We start from the raw sequence: 22,088 nt of genomic DNA, 5'->3' as shown, positions 1-22,088 counted from the left end.
TCGTCATTCTTCCATTCATCCCTTGCTTCGTTTATCCAATCTGGTTGGATAATAGAAAGGGCACAAAGCAATGCTTCCACATCCTCATCCTTTCTTGAGTGTGCATTTGTAACAACAATTTTCTTCCCTTTTTTGTACATGATTTCAAAGTCATAACCCAACATCTTTGTGACCCATTTTTTCTTCTCTTCTGAAGATAATATTTGTTCTAAAAAGTATTTAAGACTATCATGATTTGTTTTTACCTTGAAGTGTCTTCCCATTAGGTAAGGTCACCATTTCTTAAGTGCATGTAGTATTGCAAAAATTTCCTTCTCATAAATAGCTTTGTGTAAATACTTTCCTTTGATTTGATGACTTTTGAAAGAAATGGGTCTTTATTCTTGCATTAAAACAACATCAATTCCATTTCTTGAGGCATCACATTCCACAATAAAGGTTTTTGTGAAGTCTAACATAGCTAAGACCGGTGATTGACACATTGCCCCTTTAAGATTTTCAAAGGCCTTCATTTCTTTTGGAGTCCAAAAAATGCATATTTCTTCAATAATGTTGTTAGAGGTGTTTCTATTCTCCCATAGTTTTTAACAAACTTGCGATAATACCCTGTCAACCCAAGAAATCCTCATAGATGCTTTATGGATGTGGCGATTTTCCATTCCTTAATGGCTTTAATTTTTTTAGGGTCTACCTTAACACCTTCATGAGATACAATATGACCCAAATATTACACCTCTTGTACTCCAAAGAAACATTTGGAGGTTTTTCCATATAATTGTTTCTCCTCCAATAGTTTGAGAACCCTGTCAACATGTTGAACATGATCCTTCCAAGACTTCTTGTAGATTAGTATATCATCAAAAAATACTAACACAAATTTTCTAAGGGTGGGTTTGAAAATGGAATTCATCAAACTTTGAAATTTAGAAGGTGCATTAGTAAGTCCAAAAGGCATGACCAAACATTCATAATGACCCTCATGAGTTCTAAATGTTATTTTCATAATGTCTTTAGTCTTCATTCGGATTTGATGATATCCTGAATGAAGATCCAACTTGGTGAAGTAAATTGATACATGCTATTCATACAATAATTCATCAATGACATGAATGGAAAATTTATCTTTAATAGTGAGCTTGTTGAACTCCCTATAATACGAACACATGTGCCATCATCTATCCTTCTTGTGCACCAATACTACTAGAGTAGAGAAATAACTTTGACTAGGTTGAATTATACCAGCCTCTATCATTTCTGCAACCATAAGTTCAATTTCACTCTTTTGGGCATAGGGATATCTGTAGGGCTTGATGTTTGGAGGAACACTTCCTGGAATCAAATGAATAGCATGATAATGATCATGAATAGGTGGGAGGCCTTTGGGAGTCTCAAATACTTTGGAATGATTGTCCAAGCCTTTTTAGAGATCTAGAGAAATAGATGATTTCAGTGTGGGAACCTATAGTGAACATAATTGTGCAATTACGCCTCGTTGTTCTTTATTTAGAATCTTTGTCATGCCGTTAGAGCTTATTATCTTTCCCAATTTCCTCAAGATACCCCTTAATTCGCCTTGCTTTCCTTTCAAAAAAAAATTCAAGAAAATTTCTTGAAAATTAAAAGCTATCGTACCCAAATATTGTAGCCATTAGACTCCTAGTACAACATCAACACCACCCATTGGAATGGAAAGAATTTGACTATTCAATACATATTCTCCCATGGATAGCTTGATATTATGGCACTTTACAGAGAAAGTTATAGTTCCTCCATTTGCAACCATCACTTGACACTCTGGTGCTGGATATAGGAAGCAATTCAATTCCTTCGATATCTTACAATGAATAAAATTATGGGTACTGCCCAAATCAATCAACATTATTACCTTTTTCTTCTTGATATGTCGTTCTATATTGAGAGTTTGAGGAGCAGTAATTCCATCCAATGCATTACAAGATATGGTCAGATTCATTTCTTCTTTCTTTAGGGTTTGTTCCTAGTGTATATCCTCTTCTTTTGATGTTTCTTTCTCCTTTTCTTCCTCCTCTTCAAAATCTATGTAAAATAATTTCTTCTCAACACACTTATGACCTTTAGTGTTTTTTATATCACAACTGTAACAAATCCCTTTCGCTCTTTTTTCTTCCAATTGTTGTGGTGTCAAACTTGTAGGTTGGGGAAGGCTAGGGGCAACAACACTTCCATATTTATAGTTGTGAGTGGTAGGCTTCCTTTTTTCCATAATTTTTCTTTCAATTTTTCTTTCCAACCTGAATGCCTTCTCCAATGAACCAGGTTCCCAAAGGTGAACCTCATGTTGGATGCTATCCTTTAATGTCCCTATGAACACATCAATCCTATGCTCCTCTGGAATATCTTTTACCCTTATATTCAATTTTTGTAATTCCTCAATTTTCTCCACCATTGAACCCTTTTGTTTGAGATTTATGAACTGGCTAAAAAAAGTGTTTCTTTTTGTATCCTCATAATGTGCTATCATTTCTTCCATAAAAATTTCCCAAGTGACAATTTGTTTATGAGAGAAAAGCCATCAATACCATACAAACTGATTGGGTTCCAAATATAAACTTGCAATGCATACCTTTTGTGTGTTTTGCACATTATGGAGATTGAAATATTGCTCCATCTATAGTATCCATGTTACGGGATCCTTGCCATCAAACTTACTCATATCGATCTTTGAAGAATGGTGGGTGTTCAATCCAACGTTAGAGTCTATGAAATCATGATTAACATTTCTTTTTCTCTCATCATGAGTTTCCTTTACTACCCTTTCGCCATTAGTAAGGATTTCTTGTAGCAACTTTGTCAAATCTATCTTAAAATCTTCCATGTTGCCTTTAATTTTTGCTTCTATGACATCCATCTTGGCTTCCATGTAATCCATCTTAGCTTCCACGCCATTCATGTGAGCTTCCATGCCTTTCTTTAAACCATCCATATTAGCTTCTGTTACTTTTTGTGAGCGTGAAAATGCTTGGATTTGGTCTCGTAATTTTGATATATCATGTTGCATTTCTTCCTCTTCTTCATGAGTCATGGTAGATCTTTCAGGTTGCTTACTAGGTGTTTCCATTTTTTTTATTTGGAGAATCAATTAATGATAATTATGCTTCATTATGTCCTTTGAATTCCTTCAATATAATTTTTCAAACCAAACTTATGTAAAATTTTAAAAAGACTACACACCATTTTCACTTTGTAGAAGCTCTATATTGAATATGTTGTATCTATGTAATTTCAGATCTCCAAGGTCTCAAATTTCATCTTATGGTAGCCCTCTGAGTCCTCGTTCCAACCTCGCAACTATGATCAAGATTGAATTCTCCAAGAAATATTTATTCCAAATCTCCCACGATACCCTGATTATAGACTGGTTCAGTAGAGCGAACTTGTACTAAGTTCCACGTGTCACGGTTTCAACCTTCATACCTAAAGACGATACACATAAGACTACAATCCATCCTCTATCTGTATCTTTTTACAAAATTCAAATCTGATGCTCATAGAGAAAGTTATGAAGATTTTCTCCAGGTCACCTATTTGAGATATAATTCAGGAGCCTACAAAATCCCTAACGTCCTTGGATCATATATCCAAAAATATAGTGATCCAAGATCTAAAATTCATACACGAGGTTCATCAAGATGTTGGTGAAAGTGGGCTTTAATTTCAGCTTCTGAAACGTCGTATAAAAAACATTATAGCGAAAATTATATGATGACCTGTTTGAAGCAGCGAAACCCTAGAATCCAAAGCTCTGATACTAATTGTTATACAACCAACTCACAAAATAGAAGAACAGATAGATAAATGACTTCAAAATCAGCCTCTTCGAGGGGAAACCTCCTTTACATTACACAAATGAACAATTCTTGGATGATAAAAATGACAAGGCCTCCTTTCTATATATAGGAGTCTAAGGGGTCACAATATAATCAAAGCCGACATAACAATAATAATGTAAGGGCACAACAATAACAATATTGGGCTTCTATGGGGCATAATAATAACAATATGGGGACAACATGGGTACAACAATAACAATAAGGGGCTCAAATGACAATAATAATAAGGGAATACACTAGTATTATAGGGACCTAACATAATCATTTAGAAGTCCAAAGTTGTTTGGGTTGTGTAGTGTATTATCATAGATTCAAAGAAAATTTCAGTAAGATATCCTTTCCTGTGTTCAATTTACTTTCCAAAGACATATATTCTTACTATAGTTTCAAATGTCAAACTAATTTTGAAACAATTAAATAAAAACTATCCATAGCATTAGTCTTAAGAGGAGCTAATTGATATTTACTATTGCACCTCTATAGATGGATAAGATACAACAATAGGGGATAATCAAGTAAAAAAGAGGATCTTAAGACCTATGTCATTTATTTCATCAGTAAAAAATTTACCCCTTCTAAGCTCAATTATATTGTTACTAAAATAGATATGTTTGTAGTTGTGCATGCATTAAACAAGTTCAAACATTATATTTCTAGTCGTGAATCCTTTGTCCATATGAATCAACCTTCTATTAAATATTTAATGAATACACCAATGGTTAATGGGATTATTACATAATGGTTGCTGGACTTTAACATTATTATCATTGTTTGGCTCAAAAGGGATAATCAATTGGTGGACTTTCTCTCACACCTTAACAACCCTAACAAAATAACTTCCTATAAAATACTTAATCAAAGTTATTATTATACATCCCTATTTAAATATACAAGAAAATTTATTTTAATTTGTGGTAACTATCAAAGGGTGGGAGAACAAATAACATTTGATGAAATGCCCCTGCAATCATAAGTTCTTTTAGAACCATTTGAAAAATGGGTTCTAGATTTTGTTGGTCCAATCAACCCTAAATCAAAAGGAAAGAGGTGCATTTTGGTTTGTATTGACTACATTACAAAATGGATAGAAAATAAAGCATTAGAAAAAGCTAATTCTGAGTAGTTAGTGGTCAATTTTCTCTTTGAGGACATCTTTTTTAGATTTGTAGACCCTCAAGAAATTATAACCGACCAAGGAGCACATTTCACCTTTATGTTAGCGAAATAAGTATTGGAGAAATATAATATAAAGCATAAGAAATACACTCCTTATCACCCACAAGCCAATGGGAAAGTGGAGTCAACTAACAGGATTCTAGAAAAAATCATGGCTGAGATAGTCCAATTGCGTAGAAAGGACTAAGTAGATGGGTTCCTAGAAGCTTTGTGGGAATATAGAACAACTTGGAAAAGTGCTACTAGTTTTACTCATTATGAACTAGTATTTGGTAAAAAATCTCCTTCCTATTGAATCCAAGTCCAAATATTTAGATTAGAAATAGAACTAAGGTTAGATTTATTTGAAACCCAAAAGGAAAGAATCATGCAATTAAATCAACTAAATGAAATTATACAAGAAGAATTGTAGCATAATATGATAATCCAACAACATATATCATAGTGGCATGACAAATTCATTAAAAATGAGTTCAAAGATGGTGATTTGACTTTGCTCTTTGATTCAAAATTCAAAGACTTCAAGGGAAAAATTATCACTCATTGGATTGGTTCGTATGAAGTAGAGGAAGTCTTAAACAATGGATCATTCTAGATAAAGACAATCAATTAGGAAGGAATCTCATTTGTGGTTAATTGCCACATAATGAAACTCTACAAAAAACCCCACAGTTTTGAAGGTTTTATTTCCCTAATATTTTAACAAGTTAAGATGTAGGTTGTGGGAGTTGACAACAATTCTTCTACCCCTCATATGTTTAAAAATTTACTTTTCCCATAAAAATAAAAATATAAGTGAAAAAAATATATGAAAAAGAAAAAAATAATAGAAGAAGTTCAGTTGTGAAAATCCAAGGTCCTAGCACAACCTAAACTTGAATTTTCATAGAAAACCCAAGAAATTGGCTTATGAAAATTCCAAATAAAAGATCCATGTACTGGTTTTGGTTTCAAAGTTAATAGTACTCTCTAATGAGTATTAGGATAAATTGAAGAGAATGCTTCAAAAAAATATTTTTCAAATTCTTGTATAGTTCTTTAATTTATAAGATTATACATGATTTCAAAAGAATGGTGTACATAAGAGTTGTATGTATTACTATCTTCATATCCATAGGTCCTAATATTGTTCCACTATAGACAACATATCCATCTCCAAGGAAACTACTTCCATCTTTGAATAATTTTGTAGATGGCCTAATCAAGAATGACAAGTTCTTCCAATTTCTAAGAGAAAATAACATCAACACTTGTTCAAGGCAAGGATAATAGCAACAATAAATCAATAACAAGATAGCATATTTCCTATGCTTAATGATATCACAACTTTTGGTGATATTATATGTATAGTACCTCAAAATTTCAATGCACAAAATGAAGTACTTTCAAGACAAAAGTTGGCTCTACTAAAGGAATTTCAACAAATAAGGGAAGAGAATAAGGAGCTACAGTAAAAGAGTCAAAATCTCCATCAAAGAAAAACATCACTCAATGATAAAAATCTAAAGATGAGATTGCTTCAAAATCATCCAAAGAATCAAGGATTCAAGCTATATGCCAAACCATTGGCAAAGAAATGGTCAGCATGAAAAAACATAACCAACCACATCAAAAAGAGGAGGCTTGCTAATTTACTTTACAATGTTTTAGTTGTTGAAAAATTAACTAAACTGAGAGGGGGGGTGGATCAATTCAGTACATTCATGACATTAAATTCTAATTTGTTTTCAACGATTATTGAACTATTAAAGAAGCAACATACACCTTATGAACAACATATTTAATAAATAACCAACATTTAATAAGTAAACCACAATATAACAACTTTCATGACAACATAAAATCAGCACACGTAAACATCACATGTGGGCTCTAGATATAAGTGGAAACCTATAAAGGGAGAAAATGATGATGTTGATATTGTTGTGATGCAAGGGAAACATCCTACTTCCTCTATTACATTCTTTTGCAAACTTCAACTTGCAAGGAATCTCCAACTCCCACATTTTTTTTGCAGGATACAACCCATAGGAGTCTCCTACCTCAATATGATCCAACTTTTTCTTTATCAAGCTGCAACTTGAAAGGAGACTACAATCCCATGATACATATAAGAAACAATATGCTAGTTTACCTGATCTATAACTTTGCATACCTCCATCTCTGTCTCTGTTTCTTCTCAAATATACTTTGCATCAACTCTATATATATGTGTCAAGTTGCATCTCTCATAGTTTCTAACTCTATACCATTACAACCTTCCAACCTCATAGACTTTTATAAACAAGCTTTGATGGTTGTTAGTATTCCATACAAGAATATGAAGTGAAAAAAATTCTCTTAGTACTCCACTCATTTGTTTCACACCTTTTGAGATTTTGAATATTAAAATAAAATAAATGTTTCACCAAAGATTATTTTTAGCCACCTATAATGATTATATCAGCAAGCATAATAGCCATAGCCTTTGTAATCATACATTAGTAACTATCATACATCACAACATTACAAGCATAACAACGTTCTTCATGCCTTTTACTTTTTCTTCGCCTTATACCTTTGCCTTACATCACAATAATATCTACAACATACTATCATCAACAATCAACAAGCATACCTTGTGGCTTCTGCTATTCCTTTTCCATCAATGAAAACAATTCCAACAATTCGCTCCTTACCATTGATGGAAACACACTGGGCCTCCCCCTTTTTGTCCTAAAAAAATTATCCTATGTTCCATACCTTTGCTTACCTCCCCCTTTGACATCAATGGATAAGGAATTGGAGACCTAATATTGAAAATCCTAGACATTATCAACTGAGAGAAAAACAATCTGGATGGGATGTCTATTGACAAGACATATTAATAAATTTTCCTTTGACCAAAAATTCTGTTATAAATTTTGAACATAAAATCATCGTCTAGATTAAAAAAATTCTTCCCTCCTGTAGGTTTATGAGATTTGTTTTCAAGCTTGGGAAACTTGTTATTATTGTCAAAAACAATGCTCAAGTGTAAATGCGAAAGGAAATCTACAATCCAAACATAACTCCACACACTTTGAGCATTTCATGTAATTGTAAATCTACATATTATTTATGCATGTAACAACCCTGGTCAAAATTCCATGTAATAAAGTTTATAAATGAAAAATAATAACCAATGGTCATAGGACACGTTTTCCAAGATGAATGTTGGGCAAAAGCATACTGATGGGAATCACTTGTGATTAGTTAATGGCTATGGAAATTGGCAAAGGCAATGAAAAAGGCTTTAGAAAGGCATGAGACATTTATTGAAATTTTATTTTTGAAAATAATGGAAAATAGGAGAAATTAAGGTGAAAGGTCAGAGGTTGCATGTGAGGAGGAAAATGAAGGAAAATAATGGAAAATTGAAGAAAATAGGGGCCTCATTAATAAAAAGGCTTCTGAGGATCACTTGACAGACTTTTGTCAGTTTAGCTTGGAGCTCTCTACTCTACTCTCTCTCTCTCTCTCTCTCTCTCTCTCTCATACTCTTGGACATTTAGAGTTTTATTGGATCACTCTTGGAGGAGTGTGGCATACTTGGAGTTTTTGAGAATGGAGGAAAAGGAAGAGAAGGAAGGCGCAAGATGACATCGGGATCAGCAGTTACAACAGGTTTTGCTTGCAGGTACCCAGTGGCATGTATGATTTCCTTGCTAGTTTTGGCACGCATGGCACATCCATGTGGTTTTTTGTTTATGATATGTCATTGACATGGAGGATTTCATGGATTGATGGTGGATTTTCCTAGCCTTTCCATTCCTTAGATAGACATGGTATTGTGGGTTTATTTCCTTTTGTTTTTTGGTTGGTTCTCATGTTCCTTTGGTTGTGGGTTGAGTTACTAGTTCCTAGAAGCCTTGGTTGGAAAAATGCTCTGGAAGCCCTGTAACATCTTGGGTTGAGTTGCTAGTCCTCGAAGCATGGATTGGACAAATGATCTGGAATCCCTTGGTAGGTTGAGTTACTAGTCTTGGAAGTCCTGGTTGGAAAAATGCTCCGGAATCTGGACATCAGTTGTGGGTTGTGTTACTAGTCCCGAAGCCCCGGTTGGAACAAACGCTCCAGAGCCCTAGATAGCTTGGGTAGAGACCAATCTTGTGATGGTTAGTGATGTATGACCAAGAGGCAGAATCAATGGTTGAGGGTTAAGGTGGTTTGGCCTCTCGAAGCCCTAGTTTTATTTTTTTGGATGTGTTCTATGAGATACCACATTCATGCTTGGAATATGGCATAGGAGTGACTAGCTGAAAGAGAGATTTTGTTCAACCTAGTCTATGGTCAAGTGGTTCGTGGAAGTCCTATACGTAGTTGAATTTCGCATATGTTAATAAGAGATTCTTTCCTCTTGTATTTGATGGGTAAATATACTTGCTTATATGTGGTTTTTATGGCTAATATATTATTTCTATTTCTATTGGTTATATACTAGTTATGAGCATGTTTTATGATAGACTTGATGTATGACCCTCATCATGTTTCGATTAATAAATGGATGTAAAATGAATATATGACCTAATAGATGATAATGAAACTATTGTGATAAGGCATAAATGCTTCTTAGTGGTTCTCTGATAAGTATGAGACCCATATGCTCAAATCTGTTGATAAGACATGTAGATTACTTATTAGGACATGTTTGATGAAATGTATGTTATAGTAAGTGGGGGTCCAGTCAATTTTTTTTTCAAGTATTTGCATTAGTATCATTTTTTCAATGTTACTTTTCATTTCTGGAAGTTTCAATAATTTATGGGCAGTGGCCTAAGTCCTGGTGTTGAAAACATAGCATAGAATTCAGGGTCATAGGCTCAAAACTAGCTAAAAATGTCCCCAGTCGCTGGCATGCCCTTCTTGTGGGAGAAACTGGAGTGTCCTAGTTGCATGCATTCCCATGTCACAGGAGCAGCTGAGGCCCTGGGTTGGTAAAATGTCAAGTTACCTCAGGGGCTGGTCATCTAGAAGGGTTGGTTGGCTCTCGAAGGTTCTGTAACATGTGTAGAAGGTCATATTGGTTTTATTTTGTCAGTTCCACTTCCTTAGCTATATATGGGGAGTTGAATCATATCATAGTAGCCTCTCGTCACATATTTTCCCTAGCAGATTGGTTAACTTGGGTAAATGTGGGAGGAGGTGTTTATAGAGTGGTATCAGAGCATGGTTTAACCCTTGGACTGGATGGATGGTGTGTGTTGGTCGTCGATTCATGTCGATTACACATGTGTTCCTTATTCTTATGGTCTATGTTCTTGTTTCATATGCATGGCATTGGTCATAGTTGTAGTTGTGTCATCATGTGAAAGTTTAAGTTGTCGTTGTTGGATGTGGTCGTCATGAGTGTATTGTCAGTTATGTATTGGTTATGCATGTCAATTCTTATATATTATTGTGCATACATTGGCATGGTTGTAGTTTTCGTGCATGAGGTCATGCTATGTGGTTGGTATGGTCATGCATTGATGACTAGATAATGGTTGAAATGATGATTAAATGTTGATATGATTATGTTTATATAAGTATTGTGGTAATCTGGTTGGTCTTGCAAATGCGATATCCTCCCTGTTAGAGTCGGTCTAGTAGCCCTCCATCAGCGATCAAAACTCTTTACATTTGCATAAGTAGGTGTCTCATCAGTGTCATTTTCTGCATTCCATTAGGCATGCCATAACCCTGATGGAGGAGCTGGTGTCTTTGTCCCCCTCTTGGCACTGCTGGATCAAGTTGTTTTAGTCATTAAACTGTTCAAGGTTACTTGTCTTGTCTTGAGGTCAAATTCCTAGGTCTAGGGTTTTGGTCAAGTTTGTTTACAATGTCAAGTCTCTGAAGATCAATAAGTGCTCAGCAAGCCAGAGGGATGATTTTAAAGGTGTTTCTTCGCAAATTTCTATCTTGTACAGTTAAATTTCACCTTGGATTTAAAAACCCTGTTTTTAAAGCCAAGGTCATTTTTCAAATTTTTGTAAAAAATGGTAAAATTTCAAAAGGCTTCCAAAGACAGCATGTAACCCTGGCTCCCTTGCCAAGATCCCTCAGATGTTATCCCTGCAAAAAGTATCGAGCAAAAGCATCAAATCAGTCAATTTCAGGACAAAGGAAACCAAGAAAAGTCAAGTTTATAAAGTGTCAAAGAAAAACATTATAAAGTGGGTTTGGGCATGAAATTAATTCAAATCAAAGTTATAAAAGCCCAATCTCCCTCCATCGACCCTCATTGTGCATCCAAGTCGTTGAGCAAGTGCTTGCAAGTGATTTCGAGCTGAGTTTGTGAGCTTGACAGGCGCGCGACCCATCAGACCAGGCGCGCGACCCGTCAGAGGCGCGTGAACCGTAGAGCGCCTTCCAGCAGTGTTAATTTCTAATGGGCGCGACCCGTCAGTGGCGCGCGACCCGTTGGGTGAGGCGTGCGACCCGTCAGCGCCCTCCTTATAAAATCGCCTGCAAATTCATCCAAGGAGCCAACAAAATCGCCAAATTGCCTAAGGTAGGCCCTCCAACTTATAAATTGCTGCTTGTTATGGTTAAAGACATCATGAATACATTTTTAAAGATCTCATTGTGCAAGAGAAAAAGCTCTATGTGGCTATGGTTTAAAATTGTAAAATATGCCTAGGGTTTTATGCTGTTTTAGGGTATTCCCTTGTAATCATTTTTCCCCATTTCCCATTTCATTTTCCTTGTCTTCCTATGTAAATTTCCCTTTTAAATTTGTAAAGAAAAACTAAACCCTACCCCTCTTCCCTAAAAAATAAAAAAATCAAGCCCTAATCCTACCTCTCATAATACCCATGTAAACAAATGTATATAATGATGCATATGCAATGATTTTGGAATGTTTTTTCCCTAAAATCCCTGTTTTATATATTTACTCCCATTTTCCCTTTAAAAGTATCCCTCCCCTAACATTCCCCTCGTGCTCCTTGTCCCCTTGAAACATCATATAGATCAGCATTTTGCAAGGCAGAAACAGTAGTACATTTTGGCCACTTTGCTCCTTAAACAATGTCAGAAACCGAAACCTATGAGCAGAGTGATGACCAGGCATTAGCTTAAGAGATTGAGGTACAGAGGAGGCCTCATAAGGGTGGAAAGGGTGGTCATCATAAGAGAGAGGAGCCCACTTCTTTGACAGATTTACAGGCTTGTCCTATGGCAGTTTCATGTTTCCAGTATATGTCTTGTTATGAGTTTTGCGAGAGGATCTCTCGGATTCAGCATCACAGAGAGTTGGCTCGCCTATTTGTTTTACATTTGCATGATGGACATGTCAACCTTGCCGAGGTGGACTTTACATTGACACCCGAGATGATTGCACAGGCCACAGGGATACCTAATGTCGGAGAGGTATGGAATAAGCGCAAGGTGTTGGACAGTGTCTAGTTTGAGCCTTTCGTTAGACCCCCATTCATGAGACACTTGACAGGTGTGTTTCCCTTCAGATTTCTCAGGAGTGAGTATGCTCCCATGATGAGGCTTATCATGCTCTATTTTACCTGTGAGGGCAGATTTTCACAGGTATATTCGTACCATATTCGCCTATTGATGCATTTCACACGGGTACGGATGATGAACATCCCTGTTTTCTTCTGCCAGAACATTGATAGGATGGTGCCCGTGATGCAGCGGAAGAGCCCGGCACAGCAGTATAGGAGCCTTTACCATTATGGTTTGATTCAGCTTGTGGTCTTACATCAGTTGGCTCAGCAGGGCATCTCATGGGAGGAGTTCATCTCTCGTGAACTTTTCACAGCACCACCACTGCCAGATCCTGAGGTTGTTCACGAGGAGGAAGGACCATCACAGCAGCATGACATCCCTGTGACTAGACATGTCAGCTCCTCACCATTGGTCACTTATCAGAGAGGCCAAAGGTCCTTATTTGCAGCAGCTCGGCGAGTACTTTCTCCACAGCATGTGGAAGGGGTCTCGCCTTCTTCATCGGCTCAGCGAGTGTTATCTCCACATCAGGTGGAAGGGGCCTCGCTTTCTTCAGCAGCACAGGTATCAGAGAGGGGCAAACAGCTCAGGATTGATGAGGGGCCATCAGGTGTTCCAGATATAGAGCTTGTTGATCTTGATGTCAGTTCTCCTAGCCTAGAGTCAAAGGAGATCATTCAGCACCTTAGAGCTGAAAATGATGCATTGCAGAGGAGATTAGAGGGGGCACAATGGACAATCTCATATCTAGAGCAGCGCAACAAACAGTTGGAGGATGAGCAAGCTCTTGATGAGTTGTGGAGGATTCGTAGTGACGCAACTTGAATCGAAGAAGACCCGATGATCTATTGCCCGCTGAGCGAGAGTCCATGCTTATCCAGCTCAATGCTCACTTGGAGAGGCTGTTGGCTATGGCCAACCAAGATAATAAATTGTTGAGAAACATGAAGAACCATTATTGGGCGCAGATGCACGTGTGCAAGGCGAAGATGAAGATGTTCCAAAGGCGGTTGGCCAAGGCACAAAAAAGGAGAAAAAGGCCTGATCCCCTCCACATCTTGGCTGAGGCTTCCTTGAAGGAGCAAGGCACTAAATAGCTCAGCCACAGCACAAATACCAAGAAATTTTGAACATTTTGGGTCAATTTTGGTTTTTTCAGGCAATTTACAGGTTTTGTCCATTAACGGGTCTCACCCCCCGCGCGACCCTTTCTCTTGGCAACTCCATTTTGCAAAAACTCAGGATTTCCAGATTTGTCATGAAACGTTACACATGCTCATCCATTGCCAAGAGATTTTATGAAGTTTTGGGCCTCCAAAAAGTCAAAAAACAAGCAAAAAATGACTTTCTGCCACATTTTTGAGACACAGAAAGCAGTCTTGGGCGATTGCAATTTTGGAGGGGCAAATGACCACCAAATTCAGAAATTCTAGTTGGGTTGGAAAGTAGACTCATAGGCCTTTCCAACAAGCCTACTCTTGCCCCATTTGGACACCTGGAAGTGCCCCAAAAGTGCCCTCAAAGGCGTGCGACCCGTCAGGCAGAGGCGCGCGACCTATCACGCAATTTTCTCAAAATTTCACTGTATAGCTCAGAAAAACGCAGATTTGACCATGTTTGACTTTTTGGAGTGGATTGTCATCCTCCTTGATGTAAATAATGTAATTTATGACACTTTTACACTTATGTATCTCTTCTAGAAGATTCATTCATGAGATAGGTGAAAATTAAATGAATGAATTGGTTTCCTAGCTTATAGAGGCAAGTTGTTTTCATTGCCTAGATTTTAGTGCTCAGTTTAGAATTGGTTGAAACAACTCCTAGAAGGATGAGCTCGACCCCTAGAGGTAAGGAAAGGTGTTAGCTTGCCTATATTATGTATTTTCTTAGTCATTTTCAGGGGTTGGAAGGTTGGACTCTTGAGGGAGAAGCTCTTATTGTATTACTCACTGTATCTCTGCAATTTTTGGCAAAGGAAGACCAGAGTTTTGCAGTCCTTTTTGGGATTCTTGTGGTCACATGTATTGATGGTGTGTTTCTATTTGTACTTGTAAGTGTGTTATGTGAATCATTTCCTTACTTTTCCTTCTGCACATTAGGCAAATGAAGTGTTAAAGTAGAACTCATGACTGTCATGCTCTGCTTTTAAGTTTGCTTAATATCAATGTTTTCGACTATTTAAAGGGAATTCAAGTTTATTGCTTGCTCTCTTTAACTCCTCACCGGTCATTCTCATCCATCCATATCTATTAAAGGCATCAATATTGTTTCCTACCTCGCCCAAAAGAACCCCCTGCGAAAACTGTGTCCAATCCCCGCACCTAAAATTGCCATTTCCCCAATTTTCCACCAAAAACCCTAAAAATCCCAAATCAACCCTTTTGATCAGTTTACTAGCCTAAAATCAGTGTTACCCTATTGGTTATCTCGCCCATTGAAGATCTTTATCGAGATAGACCGGAGAGATCCCTCTCCTGCCCCGTAGGGCTAGCTACGAGGCTAAGTGGTTTGATGTTGCCTTGAGGTTTACCTTTCTCAGCCTGAGGTGAAATTTCAAGCGCTAACACTCCCCTTAGCTATACTGAGGCATGTTGATTATATTATGTTCTACTTTAGCTGACATGGTATACTTGTAGGAAGAATATAAAATATGTCTAGCAAGATGGTAGAATATTGTTCACGAGACTCTCCCTATGGATCAGATGAGCGGCGTGGTGTTGGGAATTCTTCTAACTTAGCAGACACATTGAGAAGTTTCAAATTAGAAATAAGAAGTTGTAAAGAACATAATGATTGAATCGTTCAAGCATAGGAGAAAAAAGTAGAAGTTAATGCAGTAATCCTTCAGAGTTTCTCATAATTGCATAGACAGGGACCACTTCATATCATCCATGGGTAGGAGGAAAGAACTAATGGGCCATATGGAAGTAGTTCTCATGGTGGGCACAGGTCAAATATACATGACACAGTTAGATATGGCAGGATCTCGGATACTCCGAATAGGAGGGGTGATGGACATAGGTACTATTTTAGTTCTGGTTTTGACAAGCACTATGATATTCATCGTTATCATCCTTACAGGAGGAGTAACAGTTGATATTTTCTAGATGAGTCCAAGAACGAAAATCCACCTACATTAGATGGAGAAATGAAGAAGTCACAAGATGCAGAAGCATGGTTTCTTAGTATGAATAAATTCTTCAGATTGCATGATTACTCAGAAAACATGAAGGCCATAATAGAGACATTCAGTCTAAAAGGTAAAACAAATATATGGTGGTAATATGTAAAGAATGTCAAAGGTATTTATGAAGAGGAGTTGACTTGGAATGAGTTCAAGAAACTATTTATGAAGAAGTATCTATTGGATAGATACTATGATGACAGGGAAAACAGGTTTTATGAGCTGAAGATGGGGTCTATGACCGATGAGGAGTACACTAGCATATTCTTGGAGTTATTGAGGTATGTGCCTTACCTCTAGGAGGAGAACGCCAAGATCTAGTGATTCATCAATGGGTTGTTGGTAGCACTCAAAGGCATGATTGAGTTTTATGAGCCTAGATCATTGGAGGAGGCCATCCAAAGCTAAAGCATTGTTTTTAGAAATCAAAGCGTAGATCTGAGACTAAGCCAGACTAGAAAGTTAATGCAAAGAACAAAGGAAAATGGGGCAAGAAGCTAACAAGACCTCAAGATATGAGTAAAAAAGAGAATGCGACACCACATAAGAAGTTCAATGCATCTGATAGAGGACAAGGATTTCGGTGTGAGGAGAAGAACTGTTGGGTCCCTATAATACTAGTGATTAGCCCATTACTATTGTAGTTATACCCCTTATTTATATTGTTGTGCCCCTATTACCCCCATGTTGTTATTTTTGTGCCCCATAGAATCCCTCTATTGTTATTTTTGTGGCTTTATATTATTATTGTTAGGTCGGCTGGATTATATTGTGACTCCTTAGACTCCTATATATAGAAAGGAGGTTTTGTCATTTGTATCATCCAAGAATTGTTCATTTATGTAATGTAAAGGAGGTTTCCCCTCGAAGAGGCTGAATTCTAAGGCGTTGATCTATCTTTTCTATCTTTTCTTGAGCTGGTTTCATAACATTTGGTATCAGAGCTTTGGATTCTAGGGTTTCGCTGCTCCAAACAGGTCATCGTGGAATTTTCGCTATAACTTTTTTTCTGTGACGTTTCAGAAGTCGAAAAAAAAACCCATTTGAGAAGAAATCACGCTGAACCTTGGGTCCGAATTTCAGAGCTTTTTGCGTGATATTTGCGGAGATATGATCTGAGGAAGTTGGTCTTTTTGCAGACTCCTGAATTACATTCAAAACAGGTGACCTGGGGAAAATCGTCATAACTTTCTCTCTGGGATTGGATTGAAATTTTGTAAGAAGGTACAGAAAGAAGACGGACTGTAGTTTCTTGTATGCATGTTTCAGATCCAAAGGTTGAAACAGTGACTCGTGGCACGTTGTACAATTTCGCTCTACTGAACTAGTCTAAAAGCAAGTCACTGTGGGAGATTTCACATAAATCTTCCTTGGAGAATCCAATTTGGGTCAGACTTGTGGCATTGGAAAGAGGACTTAGAAGGCTACTACAGGTTGCAATTTCAGAACTGGATGATCCGAAATTACAGAGATACATCAGATTCAATATCAGGCTTCTATAAAGTGAAAAAAGGTGTGTAGTTTTTTTTAAAATTTTTGTGTAAGCTTGGTTTAACGGAATTCAAAGGGCATAGTAAAGCATTATTATCGGTAACTGATGCCCCGAGGAAAGAAAATGCAAACACCTAGTAAGGAACCTGAAAGCTCTAGCATGACTCATGAAGAAGAGGAAGAAATGCTACATGATATATCAAAATTACAAGAACAAGTGCAACAAATGTCACGCTCACAAAAGCTAACAGAAGCTAAGATAAATGGTGTGGAATCTAAGATAAATGGCATGGAATCTAAGATAAAGGGCATGGAAGCTAAGATGGATGATTTGAAGACAGATTTGAAGAGAGACATGGCAGATTTGAAGACAGACATGGCAGATTTGAAGACAGATTTGACAAATTTTCTACAAGAAATACTTACTAATGGTGAAAAGGTAGTAAAGGAAACTCATGATGCGAACAAAAGAAATGTTAATCATGATTCCATAGACTCTAATGTTGGATCGAAGACCCACCATATTCCAAAAATCGATATGAGGAAGTTTGATGGCAAGGATCCCGCCACATGGATATTACAGATGGAGCAATTCTTCGATCTCAATAATGTGCAAAACACACAAAAGGTACGTATGGCAACTGTATATTTGGAACCAAATCAGTTTGTATGGTATCAATGGCTTTGCTCTCGTAAACAATTTATCACTTGGGCAATTTTTACGGAAGAATTGATAGCACATTATGAGGATACAAAAAGCAACACTTTTTTTAGCCAATTGATAAGTCTCAAACAAAAGGGTTCAATAATGGAGCACATTGAGGAGTTCCAAAAATTGAACATAAGGGTAAAAGATATTCCAGAGGAGCATAGGATTGATGTGTTCATAGGGTCTTTAAAGGATAATATCCAACATGATGTTCGCCTTTGGGAACCTGATTCATTAGAGAAGGCATTCAGGTTAGCAAGAAAAATGGAAAGCAAAATTATGGCAACCAGGAAGCATACCACTCACAACTATAAAGACGGAAGTGTTGTTGCCCCTAGTCTTCCACAACCTATAAGGTTGACACCACAACAATTGGAAGAAAAAAGAGCAAAAGGGCTTTGTTACAGTTGTGATAGCAAATACACTAAAGGTCATAAGTGTGCTGAGAAGAAATTATTCTACATAGATTGTGAAGAGGAAGAAGAAAAGGAGCAAGAAAGGTCAAAAGAAGAAGATATACTCCAGGAACAAAGCCTAGATGAAGAAAAATAAATCCGACCATATCTTGTAATGCATTGGCGGGAATTACCACTCCTCAAACCATCAAGATAGAAGGACAAATCAAGAAGAAAAAGGTAATAGTGTTGATTGATTCAGGAAGCACCCACAATTTTATTCATTGTAGGGTAGCAAAAGAATTGAATTGCTTCCTATATCCAGCACCAGAGTGTCAAGTGATGATTGCAAATGGAGGAACAATAAATTGCTCTGGAAAGTGCCATAATATCAAGCTATCCATGGGAGAATATGTATTGACTAGCCCAATGCTTTCCATTCCAATGGGAGGTGCTGATGTTGTACTAGGAGTCCAATGGCTACAATCCTTGGGTACAATAGCTTTTAATTTTCAAGAACTTTTCATCAAATTTTCTACGGAAGGAAAGGAAGTTGAATTAAGGGGTATTGCAGGGAAACCAGGAAAGATAATCAGCTCTAATGGTATGACAAAGCTTCTAAAAAAGGAGCAAAGAGGTGTAATTGCACAATTATGTTCGCTAGATGTTTCCACATTGGAATCATCTATTTCTCCAGATCTCCAAAAAGTCCTGGACAATCATTCCAAGGTATTTGAGACTCCCAAAGGTCTCCCACCTATGCGTGATCATGATCATGCTATTCATCTGATTCCAGGAAGTGTTCCTCCAAACATCAGGCCGTACAGATATCCCTATGTCCAAAAAAGTGAAATTGAACGTATGGTTGCAGAAATGCTAGAGGCTGGTATAATTCAACCGAGTCAAAGTTCTTTCTCTGCTCCAGTAGTATTGGTGCACAAGAAGGATGGATCATGGCGCATGTGTCCAGATTATAGGGAGCTCAACAAGCTCACTATTAAAGATAAGTTCCCCATTCCTGTCATTGATGAATTACTGGATGAATTGCATGGATCAATTTACTTCACCAAGTTGGATCTTCGTTACGGATATCATCAAATCAGAATGAAGATTGAAGACATTCCGAAAACGGCATTTAGAACTCATGAGGGTCATTATGAATTTTTGGTCATGCCTTTTGGCCTTACCAATGCACCTTCAACATTTCAAGGTTTGATGAATTCAATTTTCAAACCATTCCTTAGAAAATTTGTGTTAGTATTTTTTGATGATATACTAATCTACAACAAGTCTTGGAAGGATCATGTTGAACATGTTGACAGGGTGCTACAACTATTGGAGGAGAAACAATTATATGCAAAAAGATCCAAATGTTTCTTTGGAGTCCAGGAGGTGGAATATTTGGGTCATATTGTATCTCATGAAGGAGTTAAGGTAGACCCTAGCAAAATTAAAGCCATTAAGGAATGGAAAATCCCCACATCCATAAAGCATCTGCGAGGATTTCTTGGGTTGACAGGGTATTATCGCAAGTTTGTTAAGAATTATGGGAGAATAGCAGCACCTCTAACAACATTATTGAAGAAAGATGCATTTTCATGGACTCCGGAAGCAACAAAGGCCTTTGAACATCTTAAAGAGGCAATGTGCCAAGCACCGGTCTTAGCTACACCGGACTTCACAAAAACCTTTATTGTGGAATGTGATGCTTCAGGAAATGGAATTGGTGTTGTTCTAATGCAAGATGAAAGACCCATTGCTTTTGAAAGTCGTCCAATCAAGGGAAAGTTTTTAAGCAAAGCTATTTATGAGAAGGAAATGTTGGCAATACTCCATGCACTTAAGAAATGGCGACCCTACCTAATGGGAAGACACTTCAAGGTAAAAACGGATCATGATAGCCTTAAATACTTTTTAGAACAAAGATTATCCTCTGAAGAGCAACAAAAGTGGGTCACAAAGATGTTGGGTTATGACTTTGAAATCATCTACAAAAAAGGGAAGCAAAATGTGGTGGCAGATGCACTCTCAAGAAAGGATGAGGATGTGGAAGCATTGTTGTGCGCCATTTCTATTATCCAACCAGATTGGATAAACGAAGCAAGGGAGGAATGGAAGAATGACGAAGAAGTGTGGGCACTTATTCGAAAGCTACAACAAGATTCCAGTACGTCTGATACATTTAGCTGGCAAAATGATTCGTTATGGTACAAAGATCGCTTATACCTCTGTAAGAATTCCCAGCTAAAACAAAAGATTCTTATGGAATTGCACACTTCTCCCTTAGGAGGGCACTCAGGATTTTTAAAAACTTACCACAGGGTTAAGAAGGAATTTTTTTGGGATGGCCTTAAATCAGATATTCAAAAGTTTGTGGCGGAATGTTTGGTTTGCCAACAAAATAAAGTTGAAACAATTAAGACACCGGGTCTATTACAACCTTTATCCATTCCAAGCCAACGTTGGGAGGAGGTTTCAATGGATTTTATCACAGGTTTACCCAAGTCTGAGGGAAAGAGTGTCATCATGGTGGTAGTTGACAGACTTACCAAGTATGCACACTTTTGTGCATTATCACATCCATTTAAAGCCAGTACAGTTTCTACTGCATTTATGGAAACAATTCAAAAGCTACATGGAAACCCAAAGATTATTGTAAGTGACAGAGATCCCATTTTCACTGGAAATTTTTGGACAGAATTATTTTCTTGTCTTGGTACTCAGTTAGCTCATAGCTCATCTTATCATCCTCAATCTGATGGGCAAACTGAGATAGTAAACAAATGTTTGGAAGGATATCTTCGTTGCTTTGTATCTGATAAACAGAACAATGGGTCAAATGGTTGCCTCTGGCTGAATGGTGGTATAACACTTCCTTCCATACAACAACAAAAATGACCCCATTTATGGCACTTTATGGGTATCAACCACCATCCATCACATCATATTTAAGAGAAAATTCTAAGGTTCAGGCAGTGGAACATCACATCGAACATCAACAACAAGTCCTCCAACTCTTAAAGGATAACCTCGTGTTGGCACAAAATAGAATGAAACAACAGGCAGATCAACATCGCAGTGAAAGAAGTTTTGATGTAGGTGATTGGGTATTCCTACGGCTACAACCATATAAGCAAATGTCCCTAAAGCAAGCTAAGAAGGATAATAAATTATCACCAAAGTATTATGGTCCGTACAAGGTGTTGCAAAAGATTGGTACTATGGCATACAAATTGGAGCTTCCTGCAGCTTCTCGATTGCACCCAGTTTCCATGTTTCATGTTTAAAGAAGGTTATAGGCGACAAGCTCCCAGTTCAAACAATATTGCCAGAACTTGACGAGGAAGGAAAAATTATATTGGAACCAGAAGCAGTCACAGAAACAAGAACTCGACAGCTACGAAATCGATCAATTTCAGAGTATCTTATCAAGTGGAAGAACTTATCCGCTGAAGATTCCACATGGGAGGATGAGAATTTTATGCAGAAGTATCCAAAACTACTCAAGCGTTGAGGACAACACTTTTTTGAAGGAGAGGGGCATGTTGGGTCCCTATAATACTAGTGATTACCCCATTACTATTGTAGTTATACCCCTTATTTATATTGTTGTGCCCCTATTACCCCCATATTGTTATTTTTGTGCCCCATAGAATCCCTCTATTGTTATTTTTGTGGCTTTATATTATTATTGTTAGGTCGGCTGGATTATATTGTGACTCCTTAGACTCCTATATATAGAAAGGAGGTTTTTTCATTTGTATCATCCAAGAATTGTTCATTTATGTAATGTAAAGGAG

This window comes from Pinus tabuliformis, chromosome 7, assembly GCF_031772625.1.
Source record: "Pinus tabuliformis cultivar Carrire ecotype Pingquan chromosome 7, CPIR1, whole genome shotgun sequence".
Lineage (NCBI taxonomy): Eukaryota > Viridiplantae > Streptophyta > Pinopsida > Pinales > Pinaceae > Pinus > Pinus tabuliformis.
This window is presented reverse-complemented; position numbering follows the sequence as displayed.